Here is a 19,249-nt window from a genome sequence, read left to right as displayed (position 1 = left end):
GTGTATTAATACGTGGACCCTCCAGAAAAGTGGAGAGGGAGATAACTATTTCTCTGTAGGTTCTGAAGCCAGTATTTTCTGTTCCACATGTCAATTGCCAATGCCATTCAGAAAGCCAGTAATGATAACTTCAGGACATGAAATTTGAATTTTTCAAAAAAAATAAAGTTAGTGAAATAATTTGTATGGATATATATTCCTCCTAACCAAACTTGTATCTCAAGAATAGTTAACAGTTGTCTGATAAATGCCATCTTTCTGGATGTTTTCCTTGAAACTCAGGAAAGGAGTCTGTACCACAGATGAATTCATTTAGTATATGCCTAAACCCACTCTTACTCTGTGTGCTCAGTAAAACAGATGCACATACATTATTAATTGTTAACTAACTTGCAATCATCATCAAGGGCAGAAAAACTATACCCCCATCAGGAAAGCACACAAACATTATGATTACTTGAAAACATAGGCAGATCTTAAGATGTCCATATTGAGTGAAATGGTAGCTACTGACAAGTCTAGCAATATTTATGAAGGAAACTTGGCAAAGCGAAATGTTTACAATAACCAAGTGATGCAAACCAGAGGACTTTGTGAATCTGGGTGTTTGATAGAAGAGTCAGAATTCTTATTCTCCCCCTCCAACCCCTCCAAAGAATGTGTATATATACAAAGTTGGAGGGAGAGAATGCAGTAATGACACATAACTTTGGTCTTGACAGGAAGTCTTAGATTTTTTTTTTAATAGTTGGATTACATTATAGGAAGTGATGGTTCACAAACCCAATCACTCAGGTGGTCTGGTGAAGAATAATCAGATCATAGGAGAGCATCTATATTAGGAAAATCAAATTCATGTTAATTACATAAGCAAAGGGGTTCATATTTTCATTTCCCTCTTGTCTTGAGTTTTTGTGTGCTCTGTGGTATGGGCTGGGATATTTTCAGTTTTAAGTATCAAGTTGCTGAATCCAAACCAACTATAGGTTTGGAAGATTCACTCTCTCCTACACTGCTAGTAGGATTTTAAATTGAAAAAAAATGAAAGGCTATATAGAAATAGTTTTACACTGCCTTAAAAATATCCACATACTTTGACAGAATAATTTCACCGTTATGAATTTATCCCAAGGACATCATAATCTGAAATTCATATATTGATTTCCATAGAGAGATACCCTGTGTTATAACTAAGTAGTGGAGACAAATAACTCAATGATAAGAACAGTTAACTAAGTTATAGTGTATACATATGCTGGGATAATATAAAGTCATTAAATTATATATATATATGTAATATATTCAATTATATCTAACAATGGGAAATGCATGTTATGTTAAGTAATAAAAAGTAACCCCAAACTTTTCATAACATGTGGTCTTTATTAGAAAAATACATACTTTAAAAAATATGGAAAGAAAACAAATTGAAATGTTGATAAGATTTCTCTCAGGATGAGATTATGGATAATCCTAAGTTATTTACTTATTTTTTACTCTTCTATATGTTTTATTTATGAAATGACAAAGACTTATTTTAGAATTGGTAGTTAGAGAGGAGAAAATATAGTGTGTTCACCAAACTATTTCATTTCTCTGGGCTCAGAACGAGACTACATTTCCTAGCCCGCATGCATCAAATGAAGGATTATGTTTCTGTTCTCATCAATGGCAGATAGATAGAAATCATGTGGCACTTCCTGTCCAAGGCTGTCAAGTGTGGATGTGCCTTTTCCATGCACATGCTCTTTTGTCTTCTAGACTGGAAGTGAAAGATTCCAGGACAGTAGAGCAGCCTAGATCCCTTAGCTACCACCTGGATAAAGTGCTAAGCAAGTAGGCCATGTAATTCTTATAACTATTGAGATTTTCAAGTTTGTTACTTCAGCCTAACCTAGCAATTATCAGCTATTTCACTGAGATACAAGTGACTTGCTAGCTTTCTTTACTTAATGATAACAGTCCGGGATATATAAGCAATGCAAAATAGGAGGGTGTAAGGTATTGCTGCTTTTATGTGTTCTGATTTTTTTATGTAAGTTTGTTTAAAGCTGTAAACAAATGTTGTGGTTTGGGGATCCTTAGCCTGGTTGTTTACCTCCTTACATTGGGAGCAGCAGGCTTCCAGATTTTATATTCATGGAAAAAATACAAACAGAAATATGACAAATATGTAGATATTACTGCTGCAAGATGCTTTCTTCATTTCAGGAAAAAAAATGTTCACAATTGCATGCTTTTACACAGACTATTCCTTCAGCCTGTAATTTCTCCTTCTCTACGTGACAAATGCCTAACCATTCTTTACAATCAAACTCAAATACCATGCCTCAAAAGCCTTGTTCAACCCAGTCCCCAATGTGTATAGACATCATTCTACATAAGCTCTAAGTTCAGAAAAAAATGATTTTTAAAATCCTTATGTTCCCAAGTTTTAGCAAAGAGCCTAGCATAATATAAATGATCATTGAATTTGATATTGTTTCTAAAGTGTTTCATTTGTAATGTCCTGTGTTTATTAATTCTACTGTAGCAAGTGATAGAAACATGAGTATTTCCCATTACCTGTTCCTCCTACCTAACTTAGCTATAATAGAGATCCCTTACCTTGGGTACTTTTGATTATGCAATTTTAATATAGTAATTCTAACTTTTCCTTTTGGTACTGAAGTTGCTTTTAAAAGAGCTAGTGGGAAAGTTTAGAATCTCTAGGAGCCTCAGACGTAAGAAAAGTCTGCTCTCATTCAAAAGCTTTTTTCCACGGGCCTTCATTCTGTAATTACGACAAAGACTGGAGAAAGAGCAGGGAGTTGAGAAAGTCCTCCTCGATGGTAGACAGGCACAAAACCCTTCTCACTTCTCCAGACTCTTCCTCATATGAGGCAAAACTGTTTGCCTCTGAGAGAAGAGAAGAATACTTAGCTGTCCCCAAGACAACCACAACCATTGTGCCAAGTATCTTAGTCGAGCTACTATAACAAGATACCATTGACTAGGCAGCTTAAATGGTAGACATTTATTTCTCAGAGCTCTGGAGGCTGGGAAGCCTGAGATCAGGGTGCCTGCATGGTCAGGTTCTGTTAGAAGCCATTTCTGATGTGCACATGGCTGCCTTCTTGTTGTATCCTCACTGACTGAGAGAGAACACTCGCCTGCCTTCTTCTCTTCTTTAAAAGGACACTAATCCCATTATGCAGGTTCTACCCTCATGACCTCATCTAAACCAAGTTACTTCCATAAAGCTCCACTGTCTAATATCATCACATTAGGGGTCAGGACTTCAATATGTGAATTTGGCTGGAGGTGAGGATGCAAACTTTCAGTTCATAACACCAAGTAACGTTGATAATAGTCTGGTATAGTGAAAGAGGAGGACACCTTCCTTCCACTGGTCCCAGGTGAAGGTATTCTGCTGTGGAAAGAGGATTGGAAGCCAAAGCTGTCAGTTCCTAGGGAAGGGGCATGAAACCCACTTGGGTACAGGATCTTGCACTGATAATAAAGCGGATGTTTGCAACTACTGAGGGAAGGGTGAGACTTTCCATTCTCTACTACCCAAGACCATCCCAGACACAAGGCAAAGTTTTGCTACTAAGGTTGGGAGAGAAACAGGAATGCTGAGATAGTCACATCCTTAAATACCAGGTTCGAAGGACCTGTCTAAGACTGGGGTTAAGATAACGAAGAACCTCCCACCCATCCCGCACAATAAACCTCACATTAAGTAACATGCAATAGTGGCCTCCAGCTGCAGACATGTAGCAGCTTGGAGAAAGAGCCCTCTCGGTGGTGCAGGCGTTCAGGGCCTCAAGCAGAGTGGAACAGAAACACTGAGAAACCCGTCCAGCACACGAAGTCCCACACTAAGCACAGGAGAGCAGCAGCCCACCACCACTGCCTGAAGAAATAGACTGTTTCCCTTCCCTTTACACCCTACCACACACACACTAACAGCCCAGTCGAACAAGTGTGCCCAGCTCCAGGCATCACTGCTACTTACCTCAGTCTCTAGTTATGCTCGGCATTGAAAAAATATGAGAAAAAAATATGAGACTCACAAAAATGTAAGAGAAAACAACACGTTATTGAGATTAAGCAGTTCATGATCAAGACTTTGAAACCATCCAAATGTTGGGTTAGGGACTTTAAAATAACTGTAATTAATATTTGAAGGATCTAAAAGTTGTATGGTATAACACAATACAAATATAATTTAAATCAAGGTTTTAAAAATGAAAAATATATATTTGGATTAATAAATGGATGGATTAATTTGTCAAAAATGGTTCTTTTTAAACTGTCATCCAAATTCCTCTTAGGGAGACAACGTGTTATTTTGGAAATGATTTCATTAAGGTAATTGCAATTGGGTAAAAATGTAATGTCTTGAGTTAACAGGAGCAAAAATATCAAAATATAGGTAAATGGTTCTTTGTTTAAAACAATCAGGCATTTAGGCATGGGAAATACCTAAAAGGAAAGAGAAACAAAGGAATATCCAGAAACGTGGCAGTATCTGCCGAATGAGTGTCTAGTACTTACCTCTAAGGTAAAAATCATTCTGTTACCATGTGATGCTCTCTCCTCAGTCTCCTTGCAAACTTCTAGTATAGTTGACTCAAACACAACAGCTTTGTGTGATGTTGGAATGACATAGAGGAGAAACAAAGAAATAGTAGAAAGAGGCATACTTGATAAAAAGATAAATTTAGCAGAATCAGGAAAAAGTCTTTAGCAATATCCAAGGGAATTCACAGAATTCTGGAGTATGGCTTTGTACAGTCTACAGAGCATGGAATGGAGGTCCAGGTCAGTCTTTTGGATATTAAGTCAGAGAGACCCCTAACTAATGTCTAAGTTGCATGACTTTGCATGGAAAAAATAAATATTCATCCATGAGCAATATATATTTGCATTGTGTTATTTAAAAATATACATTGAAAGAATTTTTACTAATTCCATAATTATCAGTTTTTTACACTCATGGAAAGAAAGAAAGCATTACCACAAAGCGCCACTACGGAGCTGTCCTTGGCACTCCTCTGGCACATGGCTGCTCAGGATGGTATCACGAAGGCTCAGGAAAGAGAGTGAGTGAGTGTGGGAGAGAGTAGTGGTGAGGGGTTCCATGTCTCCATTTTCTGTGCATTTTTAGGGCTGAGGAGAATATAACTTTAGGATGGATTTCACTGGAGAAAAAAACGATAATGTTTTATCCAGAATATATTGTTATAGAAAGAGTACTTTCTTTTAATGGCTTTTACCACATGCTCTCTTTTTGTGAAAGGAATCAAGGGTATTAATCAAGGGTTAATCAAGGGTATGATATGTGTTTATGTTAAGCTCTTACACTACTGGTTATCTTGAGTGAGTATGAAACTTTCCTTTTTTACTTGTGGTTTCCTATTACTTTTATTGTTACAATAAAAAATGTATTACTTTCATATTCAGAAGTCATAGAAAATAATAATTTTTTAAACATCATATTGGAGTGTAAATCCCTTACAATGGTGTGTTAGTTTCTGCTGTATAACAAATTGAATCAGCTGTACATATACATATATCCCAATATCCCCTCCCTCTTGCGTCTCCCTCCCACCCTCCTATCCCACCCCTCTAGGTGGTTACAAAGCACGAGCTGATCTCCCTGTGCTGTGCAGCTGCTTCCCACTAGCTATCTGTCTTACATTTGGTAGTGTTTATATGTGAAATAGACATTTTTAGTCTTATTACAAATTAAGTTTTTGTACTGTTAATGTTTTTATCTTTTCCCAAACAATTCTTATCAGTACTTGATTTTCTTTTATTTAGGTTATAAAATAATTATCATTTTATGACATAAACAATTTTGTATTCTTCTACTTTTCATATGTCTATGCAATATAAGTTTTTCTGTAGGTTGTTACATGCTCTTCATAGATATGATGTTTAGTAACTTCAAAATATTTTGATTAGCAAATGCACTATATATAACTATTCTATTGTTAGGCCATTAAGAGTTTTTTTTTTTTTCCTTCTACTTTTTCTCTGTAATGAACAATGTATTCTTAGTTAATCTATTCTTGTTGTATGGAACAGAAACCAAATTGACTTAGCTTATGCAAAGGGAAAAAGGAAAAAAATAAAAAGGTATGTACCCCTGGCAATTTAAGGAAAAGCTGAACAAAGTTTTCAGTTGAGTCTGAGACTGGGACAGTTAGGAGGGTCACCATAGGAAATGGTTTTTATGTTCTCTCTTCCACTCAGTTACTGACATAAATTCTTCTCCCAACATTCAACCTCCATGTCCTTCAGTTCAAATTTCAAGAGGGGAAAAATCTTGTTGCCTTGATTTGTGCCAGGTGTCTCCCTAACTCTAATCAGCAATATACAAACATGGCAGCCAGCAAAAGATGCCCCCTTGTGAAATTGGGCCAGTAGTTCTAAGAAAAGGACTGTACAGATATCCCAATGACTGTCTCTAAGAATGTGATGAACATTATGGACATAGACCTTTTTTTTGATTTAGGATTATTTCCTTTAAGTAAATTTCCAGATATAGATTTTCTCTGTAAAAGGATATAAATCTTTGATGATTCTTTTAAAGATTGATATCTTTGTTTCCCTTTCTATTGCTCTCTCTCTAAACAACTTCCTCTGCTGATCTCATCTCAGCCAATGCCTTCAACTACCACTTATAAGTAAATAATTTTTCAACCAATATCTAGATCTCCAATCCTACTTGGGAGCTCCAGCCTCATATATCCATCTGTTTACTTAAAATCTTGCAGAGAAAGTCTCATTGCCACTTCCAAACCACCAGAACTTCAATTAAACTCATAATGCTTCAGTCCAAACCTAATTCTTTTTCTCTATTACCTGCATTAAAATGATAATTAAAATCTTCAATGGTTCTCCAGAATGTTAAGATAAATTCTTTCTCCTGCCTAGGTTCAGGTCCCAAAGTCTGTTTTTCTCATAAAATTATATGTTATCCTCCCTCCTACCACCACCACATACATGTGTGTCTTCCTGTGCTCCAGCCATGAAAGGTCAAGCTTTCATTTCTCTTTTGTTCTCTCTACAATGCCATTCTTTATCTCTTTGACTAAACAACTTCAAGTCATCTTAAGTGCTAACCCCTCAAAAATTTTTCCTAACTCATTAGTTTATTGTTCCACTCTCTGCTCCTGTAGTGCCTGTGTATAATATTATCATGGTGTTTGTTGAATGAAACAACAATTGTTGGTATACATGGATCTATTTCCATATAGTGATCTCTACTGGGATAGAGAGTACTTGGTACTATACTGTATATAGTACAAAATCTGCTGCAAGAGACCAGAGTTTGAACCAGAGACTAAGCAATATAGATAATCCAACACTGTTTAACCAGTACAAAGATATTACCCTAGAATTTAAAGAAGAAAGACAGAAACAGGTTATGAGAAATTGGCTGAAACGCCATCCTGCCAGGGTGTAGTGCCAGTGAAAAAGGAAACTTTTACATTGGCATTAATTACAATTATTTGAAATATCAATATAGTTTTTCCCCACTTTGAGAATTTAAGGGAGACTACCTTCACCCCATAAGTAAACTCCGTCTTCTGATATTACTTTACTTATAGTAAAGAGACTGGCCAAATGTATCAGATCTAAACAATTCCCGAGGCAAGTCAATATGGATCCTAACCTAAGCCTCACCATTTTTGTTAAGCTTGTAAATCAATCTGCAGTGTTGGCAGCCAACAATAAAAATGGACTCTGGCTAAACTAAACAAAAGAAATAGGGGAAAAAAGAAGAGAGAATACTTCGGACTCAGAAAAATTGTAGGAGGCAAATGTTCACATTTGAGTATCACTAATATTTCAGGGAGCTCTAGAAGGTTACTAAACAGAAAAAAAGCAGCTACCGAGTACTCTGTTAGATAAGATCCAGATATTCTAGGATAAAAAGATACAAACTATACAATGATTTTCCAGCCCAGCAGAAATCTTAGAAGGTACATCAATGGGAACAGGCAGGATCCCATTTCACCTAAATCGAGTGTGAATTTAGGAAAAAAAAATCCTGTCACTGGTCAACTAGTAAAATCTATACACAATACACGTAGAGTGGAACCAATGAATTTCTTTTAAATTAATAATCGAAGACCCTGTAAGGTTTATAGTTTCTATATTGCTCTGATCATTAAGTGATTGTATATACAACCAGAGAGAGAGAGAGTTTTGTGGTAGCTCAGGGTCATGAAAAATAAGTTACTAATTCTACTTACAAGAGGGAGAAGTCAAAGAAGCCTTCACTTTTAAGGTTGTGGCTTGTGCTTTGAAGAAGGAATCAGACTTTCCAACAAGGTGGGTTTGGGAAAGGCCATTCAGGGCAGTGATAACAGCTCATACAAAAGCATGTGGACACCTAAGCTCCAATCATGCTAAAGACCCTGAAGGTTACATTTTGTCTCCATTGAATAGATTGCATCAGGAAGAACTAGTCCCAGCTCAGGACAGAAAACCAGTAGGGCAGCCTGTGAAAGCTATGAGTGTTAAAGAATTAGACTTGACCCTGTAGGTTGTTGTTAAAAGCTTACAAGGAAATGAGTTAGAAGATCACATTTGCAATTCAGAAAGGTCACTCTGGCATCAATGAAGCCAACGGGGACAAGGAGTGGATAATGGGATGGAGTTGAGATGAGGGTAACTGTCAGCCAAGATATCTTGGAAAAACAACTGAAAATAATTTTAAATGTTGTAATGTAGAAAGTACTAGAATGCAAGCATGACATAAAACATGGAAGCTGAGTGGAATTGTCCTTTTAAAATATTTATTAATCAGCCTGTAAATAATTTCAGGTAGACCTTCTTTTTTTAAATGTCATGTCCTTTACTAAAACATTTTAAAAATTTCAAGCAAACAACTATATGAAGCATTCTTAACTCATGCTTAATTTATGCTTGCTCAGAGTGTATTCATAACATAATAACTCTTAATTTCTTTTTAGAGATTAAACCAATTCTTCTTCTGTATTGGAGTAATAATCTAGATATTATTAATATCATAACAAGCCTAGGGCTAGTCAGTTTTCCATTTAACAGAATACCCAGGGTCAAATTTTAATAAACACAATATTTTAAGGTAATAAAGAACTATAAACATTTCATTTTCTTCAGCAAGTATAAGTTCCCATAATTAATATGTTACACTATAACTCTACAATGTATATTATATCTCAGGAACTGCTGTTTTGGTTCGTATGCTACCTCTTTCATCAGAAAGGCCAACTGTAGGCATTTGATGTGAAAACCTGATATCTAAATGCTGAGTTTGTCTAACATCTATCAAATGCAAGATCATTCCTACAATTGATGCTAATGATGTAACAATGTTAGTGCTTCCAAAATTACAGAATAAGGCTTTACTATTTTTCTCAAATGGACTGCTAAACTGTTATTTGGTCTCATGAAGCCAGTACAACAATTTAATCTTTAATAATTTTGGAAAATCCAAAAACACTTGATTTTTCTCTATCTCTCAACCAGCGCTGGCTGTGTATTTTAACAGTTAAGTCTTCTTTTACATCATATCCTCCTCTTCATTGATACTGAAATAGTACACTGTTTTGTCTTCCTTTTCTTTCTTACATATACAAAAAATACGGTTTTTCCTCACTTATTGAAAAACTGGATATGGTAGTCACAAGGACAGTTACTAGGACTGACAATTGTGCAGCTTCCTCAGTACGACTGTACTCATATTGTGCCTAGAAATATACCATGAAGCTATAATCCCCTCTTCCTGAAGTCCAACAAGAAAGATAAATAAATGTTTTATTGTGATCAACACATCCAATGAAACAGCAACTATGTGTTTACTATCTATTCCAAGTCTAGAACTTATAGTTTGTCCAGAAATCTTTAGTTAAGAGACTACAAAGGCATAATACCTATTCCTGTGGAGGTTACAAAATGGATGAGCAGGGAACACACACACACACACACACACACAAATGTAGCTAAAATTTATAATGAATCTTAAAGTGAGTACAACTATTATAAATACCATAAGAATTTGAAGAAGCCAGATATTATAAACAATGTGGAATAAATTATTCAAAGAATGGCATGTGAATACTCAGAAAAATAATATCAAAATATAACTAGTATAAAATTTAGTATTAATACATTTTAAGTATGAGATACTGGATGAGAATATCAGGCCATGTGGAAGAACTGGCATATGTGGAAATGTAATTTCAGCCCAGTATTTAACTTTTCTTCATTATATACTGGTGGGAAATTTGGGGAGGATGAGGGCATAAATAGACCTAGTACCTAGCTAAACAAAATATCCATAAGATGCTTATGATGATTTAACGGCAACATAGAAGGTTTCTAGTGATTTACCATGGGTATTATTTGACTTGCCTGTGTCACCATTTTTCATTAATGTAATTGATGAATATTCAGAGGGCATTTTCACCAAGTTTGTAACTGACACATATATCAAAGGGATGTCATAACCAGGATTCAAAAACAAATCATAGCAGCCTCTATTTTTTTTACAAGCCCCTAATTTTGTTATTATATTCAACTAACACAAAATTGCATATGAATGAGGCATTATATACATGTCAAATTGTTTTAAAAGGTTTTTAAACACATGTTCTTAATTTTTGTATTTATCTTGTGGTAAATTAGCACATTGTTTTAGGGAATTATATTTCTGTTTATATTTTCTATGAGTAATAAAGCACCCTATGGACCTTAGTAGGTTATTAATTCTTAATTACTGTATGTGGTACCAAGGCCTTGTTTTGTTTGTATTTTTTTCCAGCCTGTATTTTATAAGGTGAAATTGAACAGGAGTGAATCAGTACCCTACAAAGGTAGCCTAAAGTCAATTATACAAGTACATGATGAAAGAAACATCATAGCAGCTTCTGTAAAAATTATGAGGATTGACATTATAATAAGATTAACATGCCATGTGAGTCAGTAAGAAATCAATAATCAAATAGAAGTTTGAAAATTTCCTTGTAAAATTTTCACTGTAGTATTCTGTTTGGTTCTGTGTACTTTAAAGAGAAAGAAACAAAGTCCCATTGAGGGGAAAAAATCTGGACTATTACAGAATTGAAAAGAGTTCCTGAATCTTGTATTGATAGAATAAAATACATGCATGGATCTAGGGTAAAAGTGAGGCTAGAGATTAGAAGCCAGATCGTAGTTGTAAAGTCAGAAGAAGCCAACAAATAATTTAACCTAAAAGAATATCATGATTCATTTTAAATTATTTTAGAACAATTACTCATGCAGCAGTGGGCAGAAAGCTTACAAGTAGTGGAACCAGCCTGCAGTCTGTGGGAGATGATGGAGAAAATGACAATGGGGAAGGACAGGAGGAGACAAATCTGAGTAAGAAAAAAGCAAAGCTTATAGAACTTGAGGACTAATTAGATATCGAGTGAGAGTTACACTGAATTTTCTCTTTCTCCCAGGAAGAAAAACAGAAAAAGATGTTAATGGACAACTCCCTGAGGAGGCAATACAATAGCTATTCATTGAACTTATTTATTATTTTTAACCTGATTCTTATAAATAAGATGTGAAAATTAAAATAAGAGACCAATTTTGTCAGCTATGAGAGTTCAAGTACTGGATTCTGATCAAACCTTAAGTTGCAGGTGAAAGTATAAATCCAAGAAATGGGAAATGTCTGGGCTGATCAACGAACATGACTGCTTTACATTACTTATAAAAGGTATACAACAACACTGATTATATCTACCACCAAAGATTTGTTTAGCACATGTTAAGCTTAACTGCAATGCTGGAGAGCCAGCCTCATCTAGATACAAACTGAATTGAAAGTATAATGTTATTGAACAGGGAAAAAAATAATAATAAATAAATAATACACTGGATCATTTGAAGCATCTGGGGAAAACTTCAAACTTATCTTCTAATGGACTTCAGATGAACAATTTCGGACCTGGGTACATGTTATATTACTCCCGAGGACAGACAGCTTTCAGTGGTAGAGTATCTCTAGCCTCAGATTCAGGAAACTTTTACAGATGCTGACTCTTTGACCCCATTTCCTAAAAATGATAATCATAGATGCCAAGCAGGTGTGGGGAGATGAGCATTCATGTCCATGAAGTATGAAAAATTGGTTACAATGATTAAAATAGAAGAATGATTACAATAAAATACTATGCACCTAAAATGTATACAAAAGCAAATTGCCAGAGTATATATAAATATACATTTATTTTTAAATATTTGAATATAATATATTGAGGTATTAACAATGTTTATCCCTAGGCAGTAGGATTATAGATGTTTCAATTTTTAAATTTTTAAATTTTTCATAACAATAAGAATTCATTCTTTTTATAATTGAGAAAAAAATAACATTTTAAAATTCCAGATGGATCAAGCTTTATTATCTTAGATCATAATTCCCTGTTTAACCAAATAAGTTTACCCTTTCCAATTTTTAAAGTTTGTTTCTGAATAGAGAAGACAGACACAAAAGGATTTGATAAGTTTAGTATTAATTTGTCATTTGTTAATATTGCAGAATCAGCCCACAGTAATAAGTTCCCTCTCTTAGTAACTGCCGTGATGGCTAGTGAAAAAGAGAAAAACCGCTGGAGAAAACTCATCCTGATTTTGTATCATTTGCTGATTTCCATGCTATAAATGCTCCCATTATAGCTGATATCAAACTGACATCAAACTGCCAATATTTTATCATCCATCTTGCAAATTATATGATACTTAACAATTGGCCCTCCCCAGGCAGCACAAGCTCACTCCAACTCTTCATGAACAGATGCCCAGACAAGTTTGTTGAGCTAAATGGGTAAGGTTTTTGTTGCCATCTTTCTGTCAAAATATTTGTTCCTATGGACTTAGTTTTCCTTATGCAAACATTACTATTTTATGTCATTTTCTAAGATTTTTTTCTGTTATGTACCCTCTCTTTCAACCTTTTGGACATATATGTTTATTCTTACCCATTTAAGTTAGATTCTTTAAGGAGATGACACCTCTTTATTTTTCCACAGGTTTATTTATGGATATACTTTCAAAATCAATTTTTAGCCTCCTATCATTCTCTCCTTTTAAAATCATTGGTTTTAAGATTATGCTTAACTATTTTATAATTTAAAAAATCTATTTAGCTAAAATTTAAGATACACTAAAGTACATTCTACCTGTTCCAGTATTGATTTATTACTTTTATTAAAAATTATCTCTTTTATTTGGGGCTATTTTATACTCTATGTTGAGTGGTTACATTCTCCAGGTTACTTCTTTGCCATCAAGTGTTTTTTTTTTTTTTCTTTTTGGTCAGTTTTACACCAGAGGAATATTCCACTTGTCCTTTGAATTTTTCACCTTCATTTTGAATGTTTTCCACTGAATACACTTATCCTTTCTAATCATTTGATGCCTATTACTTTCTTCATGATTATTTAAAAGACTCTGGTTCATTAAGTACACTCATCATTCCTTAGTGCTCATGGAATCAAGTCTTGTAAAGCTGCTTAATATAAATGATTTTTAAAATCTCCCATACCTGCTCCCAAGGAAAAGAACAATTGCATTTTTTACATTTTTTACATTCTTCATTATTTCTCAATTGTTTACATTTCTTTTCTTCATTTTTTTTTCTGTTGAAGTCTGTTGAAAGGAAGGAATTCAATAACTCAAGTGTGTTATAGCACCATTAATTTTATTCCTCTACTTATAGAGGATCTATTTTTCTCTATTCTATTTGCCTTTCATTGTATATATTTGTAAAAACCATTTCATTTTAATTAACTTCTTTAGCTATAATTATCTCATTTATTTATTTTTGGTTGTCATCTTTTCAATCTTCATCCTGTGAGGATTAACTGAAAAATTACTGTTTTTCCTCTTCACTTCAAAACATAATCTTCTTACTATTAGTTTTAAAAGGCAATCACTCCAGCTATATTGAAATTGGCATGTTATAAAAGTAATTATTTTAAAGAATAACCAAGAAGTAATAGCCCATGTTATCTGTGCTCAAAGTTACATGTAAAGTGTTTTTTATTGTCTGTATAAAGGGAACAGAGGATAAAAGTGGGGGAGAGTTGAGCTTGCTTAGAATTTCAGGTTCTTCACTTCTTGTCTTGAGCAGAAATTGCCCTTGAATACTTCTCCCTGCAAGAATATGAGCTTTGAATTTATTTTCAGAAAGATTGCCAATCCTTTAAAATTACAACTTACTCAAATTTACAAAAATAATCTCTACATCCAATGGTTAAAAGTGATATGTCCCTTGAAGAAATCTTCCATTTTCCATGTCACTGGGAGAGAGTTCTCAGTAGGTATCTCCTTTTTCTACATATCTTGCAAACACAAGCACAGATAGCCCTTTGTTCTGGACTGTCTTTTCAAGGCTGTTTATATAAAGAAAAGCTTTATATGCTAGAGATAGTATCTTCTTCTGGAACAAAGGAAGGGAAGGCATACTACTGTCCCTTATAAAATATTTGGGTTCTCCATGATTAATATTTTTCTCCTGTAATGAAACCCACTGCATGTGCCATAATACTGGTCCATCTTTGCATCACAAAAATGCTGTTAATCGTATTACTTCTATTGCAGTGAATATTGAAAGGTCTTGTGTCTCTGACCTAGAAATCTTGTGTTTTTCACCAGCATCCATGAAACTATAACAAATTAACTTTGTAACTCACAAGTAGGGTAAAATACCAGACCCTTTACAATTCGTCACACAAATAGTAAACCGTCATTGGCTTTGGAATCAAAGAGTTATATCAAAAGTTCTAAGCTTCCTAAAATCATCTGATTACTTCCTGATCACCTGTTTCTATTCTGTGAATAACCCAGGTTTTAACTATAAAGAGTAAAGAAAAATATGTATTAAAAACTAACTGCAGTATGCATTGTTGCTAAACAGCAGCAAGGTGATCAGGTAAATGCTGGCCTGAGAACCACAGAAATAAATGATTGAAAAGTCTCAGCTGTGTAACTCTAGGAATTAAAATGGATATGAATAAACCCATAGCAATTCATAAATCAAAAATGAGGTGACTCCTTTTACCTAAGATGCAGAGCTGTTTACAAGGCTAAGAAATATTACTATACATCTATGGATGGGAAGGATACTGTGATAAGAACTGAGACAAGATAGAGCTTTTGTGTGAATTTAAAAAGTGCTGCCCACCTGGGCCCAGGCAGCACACTAGTTTGGAGAGCTGATAATGCCTTTCTGAAGGGCCAGAGCGGTGTTCTAGGGCTCAAGATTTGTGAGCTTTGTGAGTGGAACTTGGTGATTTCAGAATTTAATAAAATCCCCCAGCAGAACATTTTAGGGAAGATCACAAAAACCCATCATCTCAAGCAGCAGCGATGTATTTCATTTTATGTGTACATGTGATTTATTAATAAGAAGAATAGCTACTATTTATTTAATGTATTCTGTGAGCCAGGTAGTGTGCTAAATACTTGAAATGAATTATCTAATGTTATTCTCAAAAGAACTATATGAAACAATTGTTGTTATTAACTTCATATTGCAAATGAAGGAAATAAGCTTTAAAATAATGATTTAGAGTGTAACAAAGACAGGACTCAAAACTCAGGCCTGAGTCCAAAACCATACATTTAACCATTAGAGTCTGTTGCTTTAGTATCTTTATCTTTGTACTTGAAAGAAAAAGATGATATCCAGACTAGCTTTTTCACTTTTCTTTCTTTCCCTATCTCCCACTCATAAGCTTCTCTTCAATTAATTAATACTCATAATGTAGTTCTTCACGTTGCAATGTGATAATTTAGAAATCAAATGTCAAGAGTTTAACTTCCTTGTTAATCCTTTTGTATCATGCTGTTTACTTTGTGATGCCTTTATTCTCCTGGGAAAAGAAACAAAAAACCAAAAAGACAAAAACTTGGCTGTTTCTGAAATGTAACAGGCTTAACATTTTTCATACTTTCATTTGATATGCTATAGCCACCTAGTATTTTGGAAATAAATTTTCTCTACATAAATTCTAATATTCTTAACTTTATGGTGTATTTCATCATTTTTTTTTCTATGTAAAGCATTCCTGACTTTTTATAAGCAAACCAAATTGTCTTAATCAAGTCTTTCGATTTTCTATTCTTCTGTCTGGAGCAACATATCTTTCTGAATTATCTTCCTTCCAGGATTCAGTAAAAGCTCATTAAGTTTTTGGTCTCTCGAATAAAGAATTAATAATAACTTGTAAATTGATTAGGCTCAAATGATTTATATTTTAAAGTTCTGGCACATGTCATGGGTACAACTTGGTTCTCCTAAATCCATTGAGTTTTTCTTTATTCTTTCTATTTACATCCACTTTCTCCTGTGAAAGAGAATGAGGACATCTTTTGAGGGAGTTTGCCCAAAGTAGCTCCTTCTGCAGCTAAGGAGAATTCAGCTTCTGAAGAACAAACCAAGCCTAGATAGATACAAGGGATGAAGCTCTGCCTTGGGAGTCTCAAGGCACGCATCTTTTTATATTTGTCAACAGTCAACCTTGTTCTTTTCTTTGTAAAAAGAATCAGCTTTTCTTTTGGCATTACGTTTTGTCAGCTCCAAAAGAAAAACAATGTGCCTAAATTATTAGGACATTGTGATTAATGAACTTCACTTAAAAATGCATCTGAAAAAACTTTAGAATAATGAGCTCCTGGCTGAAACTTGTGTATCTCTAGTGACTGATTCATATTCCAAATAATACATTTTTCATTCTTCTAATTAATTTTTGGATCATTGCTAATTATGGACTGCGGGAAAATTCAGGAATAAAATTCTATGGGCAAATTTTTAATCAAACAAAAAAAATCAGGCTTCCCTGGTGATGCAGTGGTTGAGAGTCCATCTGCCGATGCAGAGAACACGGGTTCGTGCCCCGGTCTGGGAAGATCCCACATGCCGCGGAGTGGCTGGGCCCGTGAGCCATGGCCACTGAGCCTGCGTGTCCGGAGCCTGTGCTGTGCAAGGGGAGAGGCCACAACAGTGAGAGGCCCACGTACCGCAAAAAGAAAAAAAAAATCACGCACTTATATCTATTGCTGTCATAGCATAAAATGTGATGGTAAAATAAGCCATGATTTTTATTGCATGCATTTACATTCTTGTTATCCTTGAAAGTTTAAGTTTTACTTATAATGATGGCTTTCAATACTGTTTCATCAGATTCTTAGTATGTTCTCATTCAGTGCAACTTGCTATGATATATAAAAATAAGACATTATATAAACACTAGTAAAATATGAAATTCTAATAATAACATTGCAATTAAGTAATCATACTCAAGGTATTTACTATTGCATCAAATTCCATTGCCTAAATATCTTAATAAAATTACCCTGTTTTATGAGAAAGATGTACAGAAAGTGTCTCAAAAGATTTTCATGTGTAAAGGATGCCAAAATTTGATTCACATTTCTTAATTTTAAGAGGCATAATGATCTCTAATGGTACAAGAAACCAAAAATACACATTATTGCCATGGAGTTAAAGAATCTTCCACTTGTGACAGCAACCGACTTAACGAGCCAATTCTAGCAATAATTGAGTTTCTGTGCTTTTCTTTTAATTTCACTACCTGATGATACCTGAGAGTTGTAGGCTTTATTTCAGAATCCCATTAGGAACCATTATGAGATCCTATTTCCTGGGGTTTTAAAATCTAATTGTCAGTCAATGTGTTACAGTAAGCCTAGCTTTCTGTTTGATTCTCATGGCTGTACGTGGTGGGGAAAAAAACAAAAGAAGTATGTTTCATCATCCTGTCAAGGAGGTTTCTTAACAAATTACCTTTCCCCTCAAAAGAAAACACAGAGAGACTTTTTTGCTGCTTTAACAATTCTCATAGTTCATATCTTCTTTTCTAAGCTATTAAAGGGAACAAAAACTGAAAACCCATAGAGCACAGACATCCTGACAACTGATGTCCTTAAGATTTATGAAGAAAGTTAAGTATTTAATAACTATATAAGATTAAGCTGTGTTTCTTAAGGATATTTTAGATCTGTTCATAAACCTCTACCTTGTCTAAGAATAAAAGTACCCCACAGAGATTCCATTTGACCTGCAAGAACATTTGACTTAAAGTTTGAAAATTGATGATTTCCTTTTCCTTTAGCAATTTTGTCATGAAAGATGTTCTCTGCATCAATTATTTTCATAAGATTTCATAACTGTTTTCTAGTTCTAACATATTGCTGGATTTTTTAAAACATTTTTTGAACCTCACATCTTCAACACAGTCAAATTAATGTTGTGTATTCATAAGTCTCACCAGTGTTATAACTCCAGAGTGAACAATCTAAAGCTAGGGGAAGATTAAATTGCATATTAAATTAGCTGAATTTTTGGTAAACCCTGGGGGGATTCACTTAGACTAGAATTACTTCACATCAAAATCATTTTGACAAAAACAAAAATGTATCTACAGCACAGTTCAAGTTGTAGATTTGTTACTGCTTTTCCATTCTATAGAGGAATACTCCTCCAATTGTTTTAAATAAAAGCCCTTCAGAGTTCACAGAAAGAACAAACTGCTGCTTGAACATTAAGACAGCATGATTTCTTATATTTCTTATTGGTCTAAGGAAGAAGACCGAAGGCACATCTGTCTTCCTTCGAAATTGTAAAGATCTTGGTCATTTGCTTCTACCTTGAATTGGGGAAAGTAGTTTACAAATGGTCTCAAGTTGATCTGTAAAAACACCCTGAAGTGGCCCTGTTCCAGATCAAGGACTTAGTGTGCATGTCTGTCCTGCCTTCCATGTATGCAGCAGCCTTGCTGTGATTTTGCAGGTTTCACTAAATGCATTCGATTATGTAAATGTGAGCTCAACATCCAGATCCCCCTTAGTCTGTCACAGACCATCCTGATCTACAGTTCCATTGTTCCCCTCTAGCAGCAGTAGCAGAGCAGCACATAAAAACAAGATAGCATGTGCATTCTGGTCAAGAGCTGGTCGTAACAGAGGACCTTCAGCCCCTCCCTTGCTGCATTTCCCATTTATCTACAGACTTCTAAAACCATTAAACAGTTCGGACCAGTTAAGTTTTTCCTAGCGAAAGTCAAAATAAGTGCAAAAAAAAGTTATGTCATCAATAAAGCAGCCCTTTGGAGAGGGGAAATCTAGAGTGAAAACATTGCCAGAGAAACTGAAAATAAATCTGCAAACTCCAATAACTCTTCGGAATTAGGGATGAGATTTA

The sequence above is a fragment of the Mesoplodon mirus genome, assembly GCF_964341445.2.
Source record: "Mesoplodon mirus genome assembly, chromosome: 5".
In the NCBI taxonomy this organism is placed as follows: domain Eukaryota; kingdom Metazoa; phylum Chordata; class Mammalia; order Artiodactyla; family Ziphiidae; genus Mesoplodon; species Mesoplodon mirus.
The sequence above is the reverse complement of the archived record's forward strand: the minus strand, read 5'-3'. Positions refer to the sequence as shown.